This window comes from Phyllobates terribilis, unplaced genomic scaffold, assembly GCF_046119375.1.
Source record: "Phyllobates terribilis strain yellow unplaced genomic scaffold, ASM4611937v1 Scaffold_8__6_contigs__length_399053987, whole genome shotgun sequence".
Classification (NCBI taxonomy): Eukaryota; Metazoa; Chordata; class Amphibia; order Anura; family Dendrobatidae; genus Phyllobates; species Phyllobates terribilis.
The window spans coordinates 261,764,551-261,784,083 of NW_027362768.1; positions in this window are offsets into that span (position 1 = coordinate 261,764,551).

Sequence of the window (19,533 nt, forward strand, 5' to 3'; positions counted from 1 at the left end):
AAAGCAACCCCACAGCATTATGGATCCTCCACCATGCTTAACAGTTGGTAAGGTGTTCTTTTCCTTATTAGCTTCATTGCGCCGGCTCTAAACAAGCTGTTGATTTGCATTGCCAAAAAGCTCTATTTTTGCTTCATCAGTCCACAGAACATTTTCCCGGAAGGATTGTGACAGCCCAGGGCTGGGATCACTGCAGCAGGACATTGCTCTTAGCAACTAGGAAGACGACTGCTGTAGGAAGGAGGGAAACAGAAGTGCAGAAAAGGCCAGACAGATATTGGTGGTAGGGGACTCTATAATTAGGCGCAAAGACAGGATCAACTGCCGCAGAGACCGTGAATGCCAAACAGTGTGTTGTCTGCTGGGTGCCCGGGTTCGACATATTGCAGATTGGATAGACAGATTGCTGGGTGGGGCTGGGGAAAACCCAGTGGTCATGGTACACATTGGTACCAATGACAAAGTTAGTTAGAGGGAGGAGGAAGGTCCTTAAAAATGATTACAGGAAACTAGGAGCGAAGCTTAAGGCCAGGACCTCCAAGGGGGTGTTTTCAGAAATACTGCTGGTGGCACGTGCATCACTAGAAAGACAGCGGGAGCTTAGGGAGATAAAGAAGTGGCTTAGAAATTGGTGCAGGAAGGAAGGGTTTGGGTTCATGGAGAACTGGGCCGACTTCGCTGTTGACTTCAAGCTTTATGGTAGGGATGGGCTGAATCTCAATGGGGAGGGTGCAGCTATGCTGGGGGAAAAAAATGGTCAGATGGATGGAGGAGCGTTTAAACTAGGATCTGGGGGGAGGGAAGGTATTTGTGCTAATAAGGGGATATATAGAGAGATAGGCACAGCAGGGGTTATAGAGGATTTAGGGGGTCTGGGATATGCAAGGAAAGCAGGGAGCTGTGTAGGAGTAACAAATGTACTAATAGTATTAAATGTCTGCTGGCAAGCACAAAAATTGGAGACTCTTATGTCAGTCACGGATATTATATGGTGGGTATTACGGAAACCTGGCTAGATGAAAGCTATGACTGGGTGACAAACATGAAAGGATACATTACATTTAGTGTTGAGCGAGCATGCTCGACACTGCTTGGTTCTCGCCCGAGCATCTCACTACTGGGGATGTTTGGCGAGCACCGAGCATTTCCCGGTTACTCGGGCGGGAGCTCGGGTCTCCGCCCTGCATGTTTGGTGCTCTTTACAGAGCCAATGAACATGCAGGGATTGCCAGCCAGTCACTGTAATGCCGCAGCCATGTCGTTTGTGGGCATTACAGTGATTGGCTGGCCGCACAGCGTCACCTCGAGTATTTAAAACCGGGCGCCGCCATCTTGGACACAGTCGCTCCGGATCAGCCAGTGTAGGGTCAGTGCTGCTGAGCTAGGGAGAGATTTATACTCCGAAATAGTTAGTGTAGGGTCTCTAAAGGCTGCCAAATCAAACAAACAGTCCTTCTCAGGACTAATATCCATCCCAGATATCAGGCAGGCAGGCAGGCTGTATAGGAGACACAGTGGTTATACCAGCAAATGCTGCATTACAGTCCTGTGTGCTCCTCTTGGTCAAATTGCTAGACTTATCACCCCGGTCTCAGGGGCCAGGAAAAATTTTATTCCTGTGTTTAATTTTTTTCCTCAGTCAGACTGTCCAAATACGCGTCTTATTAACCTTTTGGTATTCCCCCTCCCCCAAAAAAAAACAATTGAGTGTGTCTGTGACTGTTCAGACCCCAATATATCTGTTTAAAAGAGTCTGGTGTTGGCCAGAAAAATAGAACTGTGGTTTTGCAGTTCCATGGGTCAAATCTCTGTATTATCCTATTTTTGGCTTTGTTTGCTGTAAAGAAAACTGTAATAGTATCTCCCTGACTGGTCAGACACCAATATATCTGTTTAAAAGAGTCTGGTGAAGGCCAGAAAAATATAACTGTGGTTTTGCAGTTCCACAGTAGAGATGAGCGTTGTTCGACTCGAACTGTTCGCCAATCTCAAATTCGAGCTGTTTTGGGCGGTGTTCGGCGAACACGAACGATTTGAAAAAAATTCGGCTGTTCGAGGTTATGTTCGATAACTGTTCGTGCACCGAAATCATAACTGGAATTTTTCTCAGTAATGATGAAAATTAATGTTAATACGCAGTTTGAGTGTACAGCGGGGCGGGGGGAGGGGCAGGGGATGGATCTCTGCAGGAATAATGAAGATCTCCATTTTTTTTTTCTCTTTCCCGCATTTACTGTGGGGAGGTGCAATCTGTCAGCCTATCAGCAGCGCACACACGGAGCGAAGTGCTTTTTTTCACACAACCAAGGGCATGTGTCATTGGCAGTGTATGTCACATGTCCTTGCCCTATAAGACCAAGCCATTTTCCCCGTCGCCACCATTTTCTCACTGCTGCAGCTGCGTGTTAGACGGCACCGCTGTTGCTGTGTGCGCTATACCTTGTTAATTTCAAGCCAATTTTCGCACAAATCTACAGATAGCTTGGGAGTAGGGAATAGTTGTGATTGCAGTCCTTTTAAGGACTAGGTTACAGCATTTCCTACGTCTTTTATCAGGCAGGTCTGTGCTCTTAAATAGATAGGTTGTGGGAGTAAAGACTAAATGCAATTGCAGTCCTTTTCAGGACTAAGTTAAATCAGTTCCTATCAGTTTTTGCCAGGCAGGTCTGTGCCAGTGCTGTGCAAGTTTTTTTCACAGCATTTGGCTAAATCTAGCAAAGCTAATCCTTTTTGGCCTATTGCAGAGTGTGTTAGTCAGTGGAGTAGCCTATCTGTGTTGCAAGCTACACCACCTGTGTATAGAATACCAATTTTTTTACTACACCTAGTGAAGAAAAACCTCTTGGGCATAGCATCATTCTATTAATCCATCTATACTGACCTCCATAAGGTTGCAAATTGAATATAATTTTTTTCTGCATCTAGCTCTGAAAAAATATTTGGCCTTCTAGCAGTGTGTGGGACTTGTTCTATTAGTCCATCTATACTGACCTCCATCAGGTTGCAAACTGAATATAATTTTTTTCTGCATCTACCTCTGAAAAAATATTTGGGCTTCTAGCTGTGTGTGGGACTTGTTCTATTAGTCCATCTATATTGACCTCCATCACGTTGCAAATTGAATATAATTTTTTTCTGCATCTAGCTCTGAAAAAATATTTGGCCTTCTAGCAGTGTGTGGGACTTGTTCTATTAGTCCATCTATACTGACCTCCATCAGGTTGCAAATTGAATATAATTTTTTTCTGCATCTAGCTCTGAAAAAATATTTGGGCTTCTAGCAGTGTGTGGGACTTGTTCTATTAGTCCATCTATACTGACCTCCATCAGGTTGCAAACTGAATATAATTTTTTTCTGCATCTACCTCTGAAAAAATATTTGGGCTTCTAGCAGTGTGTGGGACTTGTTCTATTAGTCCATCTATACTGACCTCCATCAGGTTGCAAACTGAATATAATATTTTTCTGCATCTAGCTCTGAAAAAATATTTGGCCTTCTAGTAGTGTGTGGGACTTGTTCTATTAGTCCATCTATACTGACCTCCATCAGGTTGCAAACTGAATATAATTTTTTTCTTCATCTAACCCAGACAATAGTTTTGGCCTAATACCACAGTTTGGCCACTCAGCTCTGCTCGGTTCCCATCCATTGTTTTTTTGTGCAAACAACTCCAGAGTTGTGAATTAGTTAACCACCAAAATGAGTGGAAAAAGGCCTGCTGCTGGTGGAAAGGGGAATAGGCGTGTTGGGAAGGGGAAAAAGGTTGTGTCCATGGAGTAGGTGTTAAAGCAACAGTAACATCTGCAGAAGAAAGACCATCTTCGAGCAAAACTAAAATGTCTACTTCTTTTAGCGGACAATGTGATAAGATCCCTTTCTTACGGCCTCGCCAATCGCTACAAATTCCAGATGAGGCACAAAAACAGCAGGTGCTTCAACGGATATCAAGTACTCCTTCAAGTGGGCTCTCCTCCACCTCAACTTCAACATCACAAATCCTCCAGTCCTCAGAGGTGTCACCCCAATCGCACTTGCTTCCTCACAGCTCCCAAGTCTCCAGCTGCCCGTCTGAGTATGGGGTAGAACAGATGGTTGAGTCTGCAGAGCTGTTTACTGATACTATAGCCTGGAAATCAGAGGTCGGCTCCAGCGCTTCTGTGAATCCAGATGAGGAAATGATCTGCACTGATGCCCAGAATCTTTATGAGTCAGATCCAGGACCAGACGCAGAAGGTTCTGACCATAATGTAGACCCTCATTCCCAAACTGTAACTCCTGTTGGTGGAGACAATGAGGAAGACGATGATGAGACTCAAATACCTGATTGGAGCGACAACTTTAGTTTTTTGTCAGGGCAGGAACAGGTTGGCTCTGAGGACGACGGGTGTGATAACACACAGGGTGATGATGATGAGGTTGGAGATCCCACTTAATGTCACCCCACAGTCAGCCAAGAGATGAGGTCAGCAGAGGAGGTGGAGGAGGATGCTAGTGACGACGAGGTCAGGTTGCGCCTTCCTGGACAGAGACGTAGTACTGGAAGCACGTCAACAACTGCATCCTCAAACACAACTCTGCCTCTGACCACAAGTCGTGGTGGCTTTTCAGGTCGCATGGGTGCTAAGCCTTGCATAGCCTGGGCATCTTTTCAGATCGATAAAGATGACCCAACTCGTGTTATCTGTAACATTTGTCAACAAAAATTAAGTAGAGGCCAAAAAATACATAGTTTGAGTACTTCATGCATGAACCGGCACATGGACATGAAGCATAAGTTGCAGTGGGAAGCTCACTGTGCTACAATGCGGCCTAGCCAGCCGGGCCAACCACCGTCTGCCCCATCTTGTGCATCTGCGGCCTCTTCAACCTCTGTGACTGGGGGGACAGCAGTCACACCTGTTTTGGGACGCAGACCTGCCACCTCTTTATCCGCAACAGCCAGCGTGATTGGCAGGTCATCATTTTCTTTGGAGGTGGGAACACCAGCTGGTGTTGAGCGCTGTCCGACATCGATAGCACCACCTTTGGATCAAGGCAACCTAACATGTCCGCCTGCATCTTCCTCACAGACCGGCAGTTTGCCGGGGACACCCTTATCAACCCCGTCTAAGCACAACAGCCAGCCCTCAGTCCCTCAGATGTGGACAAGTAAAAGACAATTTCCATGAGCCATGAGAAAGCTAAGAGGTTGAATTTCACCATCTGCAAGCTCTTGGCTACAGAAATGCTGCCTGTCCGCCTGGTGGACACAGAGGATTTTCGAGACCTTATGTCCGTCGCAGTGCCCCAGTACCAGATGCCCAGTCGGCACTACTTCTCAAAGAAAGGTGTGCCTGCGCTCCACCAGCATGTCGCACACAACATCACCGCTTCTTTGAGAAACTCTGTGTGTGACAGGGTGTATTTCACCACAGACACTTGGACGAGTAGGCATGGACAGGGGCGTTACATGTCGCTGACTGGGCACTGGGTAACTATGGTGACAGCAGGACAAGGGGCTGCTGTCCAAGTCTTGCCGTCCCCACGAGTTGTGCGTCAATCCTCTTTATCTCAAAGTTCCTCCACTGCTTCTGCCTCCTCAACCTCCTCTCGGTCCTCTCGGTCCTCCACCTGCACCCAAAGCCTGTCTGGTAATGCCACAAGCTTTGTAACTGCGCAGAAGGGATCCTGCACACCTCCTTACTATGCTGGCAGTAGGGCTCAACGTCATCAGGCGGTTTTTACTTTGAAATGTCTGGGAAATGTGAGTCACACAGCTGAGGAGTTGTGGTCAGCTCTGGAGAACCAATTTCATAAATGGTTGTCTCCACTGGACCTGAAACCAGGGAAGGCCGTGGGCACGGTCGCTATGTGCTCACTTCCGCCGTTCGCATCCCTCAGCTCAGCGACTTACATCTCTACAGAAGTCGTTGGGCCTGCCACTTCACCGGCTAAAATGCGATGTGCCTACCCGGTGGAATTCAACTCTGCACATGTTGCAGCGACTGTGGCAGCACCGACAAGCCCTGGTGCAATACGTTCTGACGTATAGCCTGGGCCAACGAGATACAGAGGTGGGGCAAATCACGCTGGAGGAGCAGTCTCAGATCAGGGACCTATGCACCCTTCTGCACAGTTTTGAAATGGCGACGAAGATGTTTAGTGCTGACGATGCCATTATCAGCATGACTTTTCCGGTGATTTACATGCTGGAGCACATGTTAAACAGAATTCGGAGTCAGGTGGTGGCACAAGAGGAGGTGGAGGAAGTAGAGGAGGAGGAGTTGTATGCGGAAGGGCTAACATCTGCAAGGTCCAGACGGTCGGCAGCACCAAGGCGGCAGGCATGTGAGGGTGGGGGTGATGGTTTTACAAGGGTGCATGGTAGCAGCCAAACTAGTGAGGAAGGTGCAGGAGCCCAGGAAGAAGTGGAGGACGAACTGATGGAAGACTCATCAGATGAGGAAGACCTTGATCACATTTCTGTTGTGCGAGGTTGGGGGGAGAGGACAGAGGAAGGAAGCATGATTGTTACCTCGCCACCAACACAACAGGGACTTGGTGCTCCTGGATGCGCAAGACACATGAGTGCCTTCTTGCTGCACTACCTGCAACATGACCCTCGAATTGGGAGAATTAGAAATAATCCTGACTACTGGGTTGCCACACTGTTAGATCCCCGGTACAAAAGTAAATTTGCAGAAATAATTCCTGCCATAGAAAGGGATGCACGCATGCAGGAGTATCAGCAGAGACTGTTGCAGAATCTTACATGTGCTTTTCCACAAAACACCAGTGGTGCACGTAGTGAATCTCACAGTTCCAACATGCCAACCGTGGGACCATCGAGTGTTCAGCACTCAAACCGTAACAGAAACACTGTATCTGCTGGTAGCATCAATTTTGCGGAATCATTTCACCACTTTTTTATCTCATCCTTTGCAAGGCCACAGGATACAAGAAGTCTGACACATAGTCAACGCCTAGAGACGATGGTACAGGAGTATCTCCAAGTAAACATTGAAGCCATGACTGTGTCACTGGACCCTTGCTCTTTTTGGGCTTCCAATCTGGATAAATGGCCGGAGCTCGCCACTTACGCCTTGGAGATCTTGTCATGCCCCGCAGCCAGCGTTCTGTCTGAACGTGTGTTCAGCGCTGCTGGTGGTGTGCTGACAGATAAGCGCACGCGGCTCTCCACTGAAAATGTAGACAGACTCACGTTCATAAAGATGAACAAATCATCGATCCGAAACAACTTTTCTACCCCTGTGTCATCCTGGGGAGAGTAAAAGCTTGATGATTGGTTAAAATCACCTCACCAACCGTTTTAAGCTTTCAAATTACTAATCATGTTTATCTTTATCTTGGCTGGAAAATAATTTGGGCTTTGTAGCAGTGTGCAGTAATGATTCTATTAGGCCATCTATACTAAACTCCACCAGATTTAAAATTACTAATCATGTTTATCTGTATCTTGGCTGGAAAATTATTTGGGCTTTGTAGCAGTGTGCAGTAATGATTCTATTAGGCCATCTATACTAAGCTCCACCAGATTTAAAATTACTAATCATGTTTATCTGTATCTTGGCTGGAAAATAATTTGGGCTATGTAGCAGTGTGCAGTACTGATTCTATTAGGCCATCTATACTAAGCTCCACCAGATTTAAAATTAATAATAATTTTTAGCTGCATCTAGCCTGGAAAATTATTTTGGGGCCCCGAGATGCGCAAGACACATAAGTGCCTTCTTGCTGCACTACCTGCAACATGACCCTCAGATTGTCAGAATTCGAAGTAATCCTGACTACTGGGTTGCCACATTCTTAGATCCCCCACACTCTTCGATCAACCTTTTCATTTTAATAAAGACCAAAAAAATGGTCATGTTACAAATTATAAGCATTATCAGGTTATTAGAAACTGAAATCAAACAGTTTTCAACTCAAAACTTTATTCTAGGTGATGTTACATTTGCACATAGGACCCCTTGTTCGAAAGGAGCTTCTGAACTCTCTCGTCCATTGAATTTGTCAGGTTTTGGATGGTTTCTGCTTCAATTGTTTTGCATGAGGACAGAATACCCTCCCAGAGCTGTTGCTTAGATGTGAACTGCCTCCCGCCATCATAGACACTCCTTTTGATGATGCTCCAGAGGTTCTGAATGGGGTAGAGGTCAGGGGAGCATGGGGGTCACACCATAAGTTTGTCCCCTTTTATGCCCATATCAGCCAGAGATGCAGATGTGTTATGTGCAGCATGAGACGGTGCATTATCATGCATGAAAATGATCTTGCTGTGGAATACACGGTTCTTCTTCTTGAACCATGGCAGGAAGTGCTGTTTGAGAAACTCCACATACATTATGGAGTTCATCTTTACCCCTTCAGGGATCCTAAAGGGGCTGACAATCTCTCTCCCCATGATTCCAGCCCAAAACATTACTCCACCTCCTCCTTGTTGGCGCTGTAGCCGTGTTTGCGTGGGGTGTCCATCAACCAGCCATCCTCCACTCCATCCATCTGGACCATCGAGCGTTGCACGGCACTCATCCGTGAACAAAACAGTTTTGAAATCAGTCTTCATGTAATGTTTGGCCCACTGGAGCCGTTTCTGCTTGTGTGCAGTGGATAGAGGAAGTCGACAGGATGGCGTACGCACAGCTGCAAACCTCTGAAGGACCCTGCATCTTGTTGTTCGGGGGACGTTGGAGGCACCAGCAGCTTCAAAAACTTGTCTGCTGCTATGACAAGGCTTTTTTGCCGCTGCTCTTTTAACCTGACGTAATTGCCTGTAGGAAAGAGTCCTCAATTTGCCCTTATCAGCACGCACACGTGTGTACTGTGAATCAGCTACATACTTCTTGATTACCAAGACACTTCATCCTGATCATCGCACAATGTTGATTGTAGTCATGCCTTGACCTACACACTCCACAATTTGTTGCTTCTCAGCAGCCGACACATCCTTTTTCTTTCCCATTTTGGCAGAAAATGTAGGCTGTTTAATAATGTGGGACTGCCTTCTTAAGTAGTCTTGTCTTTCATTGGACACACCTGCCAAACTAATTAGCACAGGTGTCTGCAATTACTTACAGTGATATAAAGAGCCCTGACACACATCACCATCAATGAGTTTAACTGACAAACAAACAAATTCTTCCCTTATCACTCCTAAACACATTATGCATAATAATTTGGAACACAGTGTACATGTGCTTTTCCACAAAACACCAGTGGTTCACGTAGTGAATCTTACAGTTCTAACTTGCCAACCGTGGTCTGTATGGAGTTGTTCAATAAAGGGCCCAAAATTAAGATAACATAGACGGGAGAGGTCTCTATGAATAGGAATTCCTAAGAATTTGATACCCTGTGAGGGCCAGGCAAAGGGAAAGTTGGACTGAATGTCCAACGCTATCACGAGCCCCTGATCCTTATCATGACTCAAGGTAATTATTTACACGGCATCGGCCGGTATATTGTTATATGACTAAACTAATGTCAGGCTGTTCATTTATATCAGTCTCTGGCCTCTCACCTCTACTTAGATAGGCTGGGACACTTCAGATTCTTATACTTACCCTGAGCCAGCATGGTATAGCGCCTTCAGCGGTTGCTTTACTCTGATTCAATCACTGTCTTATGTGCTTTACTCCAGCATAACTAATTTAGTCATTTCTGATATATTCTATCTATATGTAATCATTATTTATGTGGTATTTATACCTATCTGGGGCTTTAGCTACGGTCTCCCTATTTTGGGTTTATATACCCTGTATCTCTTATTATTTTAGCTACTCTTTTCCCAATACCTCTTTATGTGATGTCTTTATCTAGAATAATATGTTGCTATGAATAAAGATTATGTTTTGTATAGATCTCCAATGTGTCTTGGGTATCTCCTTATATTCTTTTTTATGATATATCTTTACTTGTTTGACTTACTTCTAGATACCTACTAGATTTTTGTTTGGGTTTTTGGTTTAGTGATTTGGAGATGGCATTTCACCTTTGGTGATCTGCTTTTGTTTTGGTTATTAATTAGCACTGGTGTCTGCAATTGCTTACAGTGATATAAAGAGCCCTGACACACATCACCATCAATGAGTTTAACTGACAAACAAACAAATTCTTCCCTTACCACTCCTAAACACATTATGCATAATAATTTGGAACGCGGTGTACATGTGCTTTTCCACAAAACACCAGTGGTTCACGTAGTGAATCTTACAGTTCTAACTTGCCAACCGTGGTCTGTATGGAGTTGTTCAATAAAGGGCCCAAAATTAAGATAACATAGACGGAAGAGGTCTCTATGAATAGGAATTCCTAAGAATTTGATACCCTGTGAGGGCCAGGGAAAGGGAAAGTTGGACTGGATGGAATCCTGTATGGATTTGGGGAGGGAGACATCGAGGGCCTCAGACTTCGCTGCATTGATTTTAAAATTTGACTGCGTAACAAAGTGATCTATTTCAGCCATAACAGCCTGCTGATGGATATATGTGATTGACATCATCAGCAAATGCAGAGCACTTGTACTCGGTGCCTCCCTCCTCAATCCACCTAATATTGGGGTTATGGCGAATTGATGAGAGCAGGTGCTCCGTCACTAGGATGTATAAGAGAGGGGACAGAGGACATCCCTGCCTTGTCCCATTGGTGATTATGAAAGGTGATGAAAATGTTCTGACGCGCCCCCTGGGCCTTGGGACATCCGGAGCTGGACCCATTTTGGTGGATGCTGGTGGTTGTAGTCTCCGTGGCGGCCACCCGGTTCCGTGGCTCAGGGCGGTCAAACCAGTGGCGGAACTATTTATGTGGTTTTGATGTTTAAATGTCCGACTACGCCACCCGTGGATTGCGGTCAGAGTGAACCGCCGCTGCAGGGCAGACCGCTGAGGCTGGTGTAGTGGGTGCAGCAGAGCGTAGCATAACTCCCCACGGGAGGAGTATAGCCTCAGGGCAGTGTATGTGGAGGATGGGCGTGATGGTGCAGGGCAGCAGCAGTAACGACACGGAGTCAGTGATGCAGTCCAGGGCCTTTACTCACAGTTCTTATTATCCAGACCACTTCTGCAGGTAACGACTGCCCACGTCGTACTGTGCTCACTAGGTGAGGGGCTCAGACAACTCCCAGATAACTTTGGAGCGCTTCACAGGATCCCCTTTGTGTGTCCTTTGTCTGGCCTTTCTTACCAACCCTTCTGTCTGGCTGCCTCGGGCCTCCTCTTGGTAAACTTGGCGCCAGTTTCCCTGACCTATGTGCTGCCCTCCTAGCGGGTGTAGCGAGGGGCTGCGCCACATAAAATGTCACAGCCTCCGGTTTCTAGCTGATGGTCGTTTCCCGCCTCCACTAGTTTCGGGGACCGGTCTCCCCCTTTGGCCTGACCCCTCCATGCAGGTGGATTCGGGCGTGCGGTGGCGACTCGCCCGTCCACACCCCTGGGATCCCTTCGTTCCTCGTTCCTGGAGCCTTCTCCGCTCCTCTTCCTTCCTTCTCCCTCTTCCAGGCCTGGGCCTCTGTTACTAGGCCCGCCTCTGGAGCAGAGCTCATGCAGAGCCCCTGCTCCCTGTCACTTCTGCTCAGACTTCTCTGCACTGAACTAAGATGGTGCCCACCTTTTATACTCCCTTCTCAATGCACCCAGGAACTGCTTCCTCCCTGCTCCTGCACTACAGGGTTCCCCTTCCTCAGTGTTCCCTCCCCCCACTCCAGCCATGGACAGGGACTGTCGTGCCCATCTCAGGGGCATATTGGTCGCCCTGCCCCACGGCAATGTGGTGTAATGCATGCAGGTGTCGGGGTCCTGATCCACACTTCATCCTTACCTGAGAGTGAGATATCACACCTCTGGGTGAGGTACAATACCTCTGCAGCAATCGAGCCCTCGGGGTGCTACAGTTCCATTTATCTTCAGCCTAGGTGACGCATTGCGATACAGGGCCGTGATTTTGGCTATAAAAGGGTCCCCTAGACCCCTACCCCAAGCTTTTTAAGAGAATAATATATGGCGTGCCAGGAGACTCTATGGAATGCTTTCTCAGCATCCAACGAGAGTATCTAATTACAAATTTTTAACTGCATCTAGCCCAGGAAATACTTTGTGCCTAGTAGCAGTGTCTGCTAGTCAGCGGATTATCCCGGCTGTTAAGCAAGCTACACCACCTGTAGTTTGGACACTTAATTTTTTCAAAGGAAATGCTTCGGGACCACGGGATTAGAGATGAGCGTTGTTCTACTCGAACTGTTCGCCAATCTCAAATTCGAGCTGTTTTGGGCGGTGTTCGAGCCGTTCGGCGAACACGAACAATTTGAGAAAAATTCGGCTGTTCGAGGTTATGTTCGATAACTGTTCGTGCACCAAAATCATAACTGGATTTTTTCTCAGTAATGATGAAAATTAATGTTAATACGCAGTTTGAGTGTACAGCGGGGTGGGGGGAGGGGCAGGGGATGGATCTCTGCAGGAAAGATGAAGATCTCCATTTTTTTTTCTCTTTCCCGCATTTACAGTGGGGAGGTGCAATCTGTCAGCCTATCAGCAGCGCACACACGGAGCGAAGTGCTTTTTTTCACACAAGCAAGGGCATGTGTCATTGGCAGTGTATGTCACATGTCCTTGCCCTATAAGACCAAGCCATTTTCCCCGTCGCCACCATTTTCTCACTGCTGCAGCTGCGTGTTAGACGGCACCGCTGTTGCTGTGTGCGCTATACCTTGTTAATTTCAAGCCAATTTTCGCACAAATATACAGATAGCTTGGGAGTAGGGAATAGTTGTGATTGCAGTCCTTTTAAGGACTAGGTTACAGCATTTCCTACGACTTTTATCAGGCAAGTCTGTGCTCTTAAATAGATAGGTTGTGGGAGTAAAGACTAATTTTAATTGGAGTCCTTTTCAGGACTAGGTTACATTAGTTCCTATCAGTTTTTGCCAGGCAGGTCTGTGCCAGTGCTGTGCAAGTTTTTTTCACAGCATTTGGCTGAGTCTAGCAAAGCTAATCCTTTTTGGCCTATTGCAGAGTGTGTTAGTCAGTGGAGTAGCCTATCTGTGTTGCAAGATATACCACCTGTGTATAGAATACCAATTTTTTTACTGCACCTAGTGAAGTAAAATCTTTTGGGCATAGCATCATTCTATTAGTCCATCTATACTGACCTCCATCAGGTTGCAAACTGAATCTAATTTTTTTCTGCATCTAGCTCTGAAAAAATATTGGGCTTCTAGCTGTGTGTGGGTCTTGTTCTATTAATCCATCTATACTGACCTCCATCAGGTTGCAAACTGAATATAATTTTTTTCTGCATCTAGCTCTGAAAAAATATTGGGCTTCTAGCTGTGTGTGGGTCTTGTTCTATTAATCCATCTATACTGACCTCCATCAGGTTGCAAACTGAATATAATTTTTTTCTGCATCTACCTCTGAAAAAATATTGGGCTTCTAGCTGTGTGTGGGTCTTGTTCTATTAATCCATCTATACTGACCTCCATCAGGTTGCAAACTGAATATAATTTTTTTCTGCATCTAGCTCTGAAAAAATATTTGGCCTTCTAGCAGTGTGTGGGACTTGTTCTATTAGTCCACCTATACTGACCTCCATCAGGTTGCAAACTGAATATATTTTTTTCTGCATCTACCTCTGAAAAAATATTGGGCTTCTAGCTGTGTGTGGGACTTGTTGTATTAGTCCATCTATACTGACCTCCATCAGGTTGCAAACTGAATATATTTTTTTCTGCATCTACCTCTGAAAAAATATTGGGCTTCTAGCTGTGTGTGGGTCTTGTTCTATTAATCCATCTATACTGACCTCCATCAGGTTGCAAACTGAATATAATTTTTTTCTGCATCTAGCTCTGAAAAAATATTGGGCTTCTAGCTGTGTGTGGGTCTTGTTCTATTAATCCATCTATACTGACCTCCATCAGGTTGCAAACTGAATATAATTTTTTTCTGCATCTAGCTCTGAAAAAATATTGGGCTTCTAGCTGTGTGTGGGTCTTGTTCTATTAATCCATCTATACTGACCTCCAACAGGTTGCAAACTGAATATAATTTTTTTCTGCATCTAGCTCTGAAAAAATATTGGGCTTCTAGCTGTGTGTGGGTCTTGTTCTATTAATCCATCTATACTGACCTCCATCAGGTTGCAAACTGAATATAATTTTTTTCTGCATCTACCTCTGAAAAAATATTGGGCTTCAAGCTGTGTGTGGGTCTTGTTCTATTAATCCATCTATACTGACCTCCATCAGGTTGCAAACTGAATATAATTTTTTTCTGCATCTAGCTCTGAAAAAATATTTGGCCTTCTAGCAGTGTGTGGGACTTGTTCTATTAGTCCACCTATACTGACCTCCATCAGGTTGCAAACTGAATATATTTTTTTCTGCATCTACCTCTGAAAAAATATTGGGCTTCTAGCTCTGTGTGGGACTTGTTGTATTAGTCCATCTATACTGACCTCCATCAGGTTGCAAACTGAATATATTTTTTTCTGCATCTACCTCTGAAAAAATATTGGGCTTCTAGCTGTGTGTGGGTCTTGTTCTATTAATCCATCTATACTGACCTCCATCAGGTTGCAAACTGAATATAATTTTTTTCTGCATCTAGCTCTGAAAAAATATTGGGCTTCTAGCTGTGTGTGGGTCTTGTTCTATTAATCCATCTATACTGACCTCCATCAGGTTGCAAACTGAATATAATTTTTTTCTGCATCTAGCTCTGAAAAAATATGGGGCTTCTAGCTGTGTGTGGGTCTTGTTCTATTAATCCATCTATACTGACCTCCATCAGGTTGCAAACTGAATATAATTTTTTTCTGCATCTAGCTCTGAATAAATATTGGGCTTCTAGCTGTGTGTGGGTCTTGTTCTATTAATCCATCTATACTGACCTCCATCAGGTTGCAAACTGAATATAATTTTTTCTGCATCTACCTCTGAAAAAATATTGGGCTTCTAGCTGTGTGTGGGTCTTGTTCTATTAATCCATCTATACTGACCTCCATCAGGCTGCAAACTGAATATAATTTTTTTCTGCATCTAGCTCTGAAAAAATATTTGGCCTTCTAGCAGTGTGTGGGACTTGTTCTATTAGTCCACCTATACTGACCTCCATCAGGTTGCATACTGAATATATTTTTTTCTGCATCTACCTCTGAAAAAATATTGGGCTTCTAGCTGTGTGTGGGACTTGTTGTATTAGTCCATCTATACTGACCTCCATCAGGTTGCAAACTGAATATATTTTTTTCTGCATCTAGCTCTGAAAAAATATTGGGCTTCTAGCTGTGTGTGGGTCTTGTTCTATTAATCCATCTATACTGACCTCCATCAGGTTGCAAACTGATATAATTTTTTTCTGCATCTAACCCAGCCAATAGTTTTGGCCTAATACCACAGTTTGGCCACTCAGCTCTGCTCGGTTACCATCCATTGTTTTTTTGTGCAAACAACTCCAGAGTTGTGAATTAGTTAACCACCAAAATGAGTGGAAAAAGGCCTGCTGCTGGTGGAAAGGGGAATAGGCGTGTTGGGAAGGGGAAAAAAGGTTGTGTCCGTGGGGTAGGTGTTAAAGCAACAGTAACATCTGCAGAAGAAAGACCATCTTCCAGCCAAACTAAAATGTCTACTTCTTTTAGCGGACAATGTGATAAGATCCCTTTCTTACGGCCACGCCAATCGCTACAAATTCCAGATGAGGCACAAAAACAGCAGGTGCTTCAACGGATATCAAGTGCTCCTTTAAGTGGGCTCTCCTCCACATCAACTTCAACATCATAAATACTCCAGTCCTCAAAGGTGTCACCCAAATCGCACTTGCTTCCTCACAGCTCCCAAATCTCCAGCTGCCCGTCTGAGTATGAGGTAGAACAGATGGTTGAGTCTGCAGAGCTGTTTACTCATACTATAGCCTGGGAATCAGAGGTCGACTCCAGCGCTTCTGTGAATCCAGACGAGGAAATGATCTGCACTGATGCCCAGAATCTTTATGAGTCGGATCCAGGACCAGACGCAGAAGGTTCTGACCATAATGTAGACCCTCATTCCCAAACTGTAACTCCTGTTGGTGGAGACAATGAGGAAGACGATGATAAGACTCAAATACCTGATTGGAGCGACAACTTTAGTTTTTTGTCAGGGCAGGAACAGGTTGGCTCTGAGGATGACGGGTGTGATAACACACAGGGTGATGATGATGAGGTTGGAGATCCCACTTATTGTCAACCCACAGTCAGCCAAGAGATGAGGTCAGCAGAGGAGGTGGAGGAAGATGCTAGTGACGACGAGGTCAGGTTGCGCCTTCCTGGACAGAGACGTAGTACTGGAAGCACGTCAACAACTGCATCCTCAAACACAACTCTGCCTCTCACCACAAGTTGTGGTGGCTCTTCAGGTCACATGGGTGCTAAGCCTTGCATAGCCTGGGCATTTTTTCAGATCGATAAAGATGACCCAACTCGTGTTATCTGTAACATTTGTCAGCAAAAGCTAAGTAGAGGCCAAAAAATACATAGTTTGAGTACTTCATGCATGAACCGGCAAATGGACATGAAGCATAAGTTGCAGTGGGAAGCTCAGTGTGCTACAATGCGGCCTAGCCGGCCGGGCCAACCACCGTCTGCCATATCTTGTGCATCCGCGGCCTCTTCATCCTCTGTGACTGGGGGGACAGCAGTCACACCTGTTTTGGGGCGCAGACCTGCCACCTCTTTACCCGCAACAGCCAGCGTGATTTGCAGGTCATCATTTTCTTTGGAGGTGGGAACACCAGCTGGTGTTGAGCGCTGTCCGACATCGATAGCACCACCTTTGGATCAAGGCAACCTAACATGTCCGCCTGCATCTTCCTCACAGACCGGCAGTTTGCCGGGGACACCCTTATCAACCCCGTCTAAGCACAATAGCCAGCCCTCGGTCCCTCAGATGTGGACAAGTAAAAGACCATTTCCTCCTAGCCATGAGAAAGCTAAGAGGTTGAATTTCACCATCTGCAAGCTCTTGGCTACAGAAATGCTGCCTTTCCGCCTGGTGGACACAGAGGATTTTCGAGACCTTATGTCCGTCGCAGTGCCCCAGTACCAGATGCCCAGTCGGCACTACTTCTCAAAGAAAGGTGTGCCTGCGCTCCACCAGCATGTCGCACACAACATCACCGCTTCTTTGAGAAACTCTGTGTGTGACAGGGTGCATTTCACCACAGACACTTGGACGAGTAGGCATGGACAGGGGCGTTACATGTCGCTGACTGGGCACTGGGTAACTATGGTGACAGCAGGACAAGGGGCTGCTGTCCAAGTCTTGCCGTCCCCACGAGTTGTGCGTCAATCCTCTTTATGTCAAAGTTCCTCCACTGCTTCTGCCTCCTCAACCTCCTCTCGGTCTTCCACCTGCACCCAAAGCCTGTCTGGTCATGCCACAAGCTTTCTAACTGCGCAGAAGGGATCCTGCACACCTCCTTACTATGCTGGCAGTAGGGCTCAACGTCATCAGGCGGTTTTTACATTGAAATGTCTGGGAAATGTGAGTCACACAGCTGAGGAGTTGTGGTCAGCTCTGGAGAACCAATTTCATGAATGGTTGTCTCCACTGGACCTGAAACCAGGGAAGGCCGTGTGCGACAATGCTGCAAACCTGGGTGCGGCCCTTCACCGGGGCAATGTCACACACGTGCCTTGTATGGCTCACGTGTTGAACCTGGTTGTCCAGCAATTTTTAGCTCACTATCCCAGACTAGATGGCCTTCTGCAGAGGGCACGGTCGCTGTGTGCTCACTTCCGCCGTTCGCATCCCGCAGCTCAGTGACTTACATCTCTACAGAAGTCGTTGGGCCTGCCACTTCACCGGCTAAAATGCGATGTGCCTACCCGGTGGAATTCAACTCTGCACATGTTGCAGCGACTGTGGCAGCACCGACAAGCCCTGGTGCAATACGTTCTGACGTATAGCCTGGGCCAACGAGATTCAGAGGTGGGGCAAATCACGCTGGAGGAGTGGTCTCAGATCAGGGACCTATGCACCCTTCTCCACAGTTTTGAAATGGCGACGAAGATGTTTAGTGCTGACGATGCCATTATCAGCATGACTATTCCGGTGATTTACATGCTGGAGCACGTTAAACAGAATTCGGAGTCAGGTGGTGGCACAAGAGGAGGTGGAGGAAGTAGAGGAGGAGGAGTTGTATGCGGAAGGGCTAACATCTGCAAGGTCCAGACGGTCGGCAGCACCAAGGCGGCAGGCATGTGAGGGTGGGGGAGATGGTTTTACCAGGGCGCATGGTAGCAGCCAAACTAGTGAGGAAGGTGCAGGAGCCCAGGAAGAAGTGGAGGACGAACTGATGGAAGACTCATCAGATGAGGGAGACCTTGATCACATTTCTGTTGTGCGAGGTTGGGGGGAGAGGACAGAGGAAGGAAGCATGATTGTTACCTCGCCACCAACACAACAGGGACTTGGTGCTCCTGGATGCGCAACACACATGAGTGCCTTCTTGCTGCACTACCTGCAACATGACCCTCGAATTGTGAGAATTAGAAATAATCCTGACTACTGGGTTGCCACACTGTTAGATCCCCGGTACAAAAGTAAATTTGCAGAAATTATTCCTGCCATAGAAAGGGATGCACGCATGCAGGAGTATCAGCAGAGACTGTTGCAGAATCTTACATGTGCTTTTCCACAAAATACCAGTGGTGCACGTAGTGAATCTCACAGTTCCAACTTGCCAACCGTGGGACCGTCAAGTGTTCAGCACTCAAACCGTAACAGAACCACAGTATCTGCTGGTAACATCAATTTTGCGGAATCATTTCACCACTTTTTTAGCCCATCCTTTGCAAGGCCACAGGAGACAAGAAGTCTGACACATAGTCAACGCCTAGAGACGATGGTACAGGAGTATCTCCAAGTAAACATTGAAGCCACGACTGTGTCACTGGACCCTTGCTCTTTTTGGGCTTCCAATCTGGATAAATGGCCGGAGCTAGCCACTTACGCCTTGGAGATCTTGTCATGCCCCGCAGCCAGCGTTCTGTCTGAACGTGTGTTCAGCGCTGCTGGTGGTGTGCTGACAGATAAGCGCACGTGGCTCTCCACTGATAATGTAGACAGACTCACGTTCATAAAGATGAACAAATCATGGATCCGAAACGACTTTTCTACCCCTGTGTCATCCTGGGGAGAGTAAAAGCTTGATGATTGGTTAAAATCACCCTACCAACCGTTTTAAGCTTTCAAATTACTAATCATGTTTATCTGTATCTTGACTGGAAAATAATTTGGGCTTTGTAGCAGTGTGCAGCACTGATCCTATTAGGCCATCTATACTAAAGCTTCACCAGATTTAAAATTAAAAATAATTTTTAGCTGCATCTAGCCCGGAAAATAATTTTGGGGCTCCGAGATGCGCAAGACACATAAGTGCCTTCTTGCTGCACTACCTGCAGCATGACCCTCATATTGTCAGAATTCGAAGTAATCATGACTACTGGGTTGCCACACTCTTAGATCCCCCAAACTTTTCGATCAACCTTTTCATTTT